A 2034-nucleotide genomic window follows, 5' to 3' on the forward strand; every position below is an offset into this window, starting at 1 on the left:
TAACTCTGTAGACCAGGCTGGCCTCTTACTCACCTGTCTCTGCCTCCAAAGTGCCAGGATTAAAGGTGTACGCCACCACTGCCCAGCTAATCAGAATTCTGGAGAGAGGGCTCTGCTGTTAAGAGCACCTTTGCTTTTTGGAAGGACAGGAGTGGGGTTCCCAGCACCCAGCCCAGCAGTCTGCCAATGACTCCAGTCCCAGTGGACCTGGCGCCCTCTTCTGACCTCCCTGTGGACTTTCACACACCTGCTACACATAACAGACTCGGGCACATTTATTTATGCAAAATAAAAGAACAGAATAAATTTTAAAAAGATATTTCACTAACAAAAAGAGAGAGGTAGAATTAGAATTTTATTTTGAGAAATTGCTTGGTTACATGTAAAAAACCATTTTAATTTTAGTAGTCATGAGCATATTGATTCAAACATTCAACTGCTCAGTTGATGTTCTGCCTCACAAAAAGAAACACAGTATCCCAAACCTTTGTATTTTAAGTAAAGCTTTAGAGACAAAGGAAACGATTTTTAATTCTTAAGAGATTTTACTTTATTTTATTCTATGTATATAGGCATTTTGCTTGCACCAAGAGCACAGGTGGTGTTTGATGAAGCCAGGAAATGGCGCCAGATCCCCTAGAACAGGAATTAAAAAGTGTTAGGAGCTGCTGTGTGGGCGCTGGGACTTGACCTGGATGTTCTGCAAAGTTGTCAGTGATTTTAACAACTGGTCCGTCTCCCCAACCCTGATGAAGCAAAAAGAATTAATAAAGACTCTGAGAGTGAGTGACCCCAGAACTAGGTAGAAGGAGGGATTTCATATCCACGGTTTATCCCTTCTCTGTTTGCTGGAGCCTTACCTCTAGGGTGAACTGACCCTCAAGCAGGATAATAAGAAGGAAGGAAGAACTTTAAAAAGAACAGTGTTGTATGGAGAATAACATAAGTTCATCCGTAATTCAGGTGCAGAGTTTTACTCTAAATATATAAATCACAATAGCAGCACTTGCTGAGATTCCCTGAAGCATAGAAGAAGCAATTCCATTCACGCCCTTGTGTTGCTCTAGTTCTGGGCACTCATCTAGCTAAAAGATATATCTCACAATAAGAAGTAAAATTCACAGAAGGATCCACTCCTCCCTCCCCCCCAACCGTGTTGCTTCTTGGGAAGGCAGCTTTGCTGCACAGTACGCATGGCTGGCATGAGGCCTTAATTTTGGACCAAGACTCAGCCCGTAGGGGACCATTGCTGCTCAAGGGAGTCAAGGTGGCTAGACTTCCACAAAGGATCACTCACAGCACTGAAGGAGTGAGGTTTACAACCCCAGGGAGGAAGCTGGAGAGGAGCAGCCCCGGGAATTGTTGAGTTATTCTTAGAGCACTGGGGTAAAGGCATGCCGAGAGATTTAGTATAAAGAATGAAACTTTAATTGACAACGGGAATGATGCAGGTGGCAGATCTACCTCAGTCCTTGTTATTTTGTCTGACACTTTTAGGATATTCTCAACTAATTGGCAGTGAAGGCTGAACTCGGGGTCCTTCTGCCTGCTCACTGTGTAGTTCTACATGGGAATTTCATATGTATTCTATCATTTATCCTTTTGTGTGATTAGTCTGCCATACACTAACTCGGCGTGGTTGAATACAGTGCCCTGAACTTCACTATCTAAGTTTCTACCTCGTAAGCTGCCTTGATTATAAAAATATTTTAATGACAGTAAAGTTAGAAACTGAACTCTGGCCCTCGGCAAAAGCATGTGGACTCCTGACTGTGAGTGTTTCTCCACTACTAAAGTCATATTTTTAAATAGATAACTGTTACTAAGAGAAGCCTTCTACACATTTATATAATGAATAATGGCTTTCTAGACTATCTATTGCTGAGTTTGATGGCTTATTCCAAAGTGACTAAAAGACCAAGAGGGTACCTGTGTGCATGTGTGCATGCGGGTGTGCATGCGGGTGTGCATGTGTGCATGCGGGTGTGCATGTGTGCATGCGGGTGCGCATGTGGGTGTGCATGCTGGTGTGCA

The sequence above is a fragment of the Microtus ochrogaster genome, chromosome 24, assembly GCF_000317375.1.
Source record: "Microtus ochrogaster isolate Prairie Vole_2 chromosome 24, MicOch1.0, whole genome shotgun sequence".
NCBI lineage: Eukaryota > Metazoa > Chordata > Mammalia > Rodentia > Cricetidae > Microtus > Microtus ochrogaster.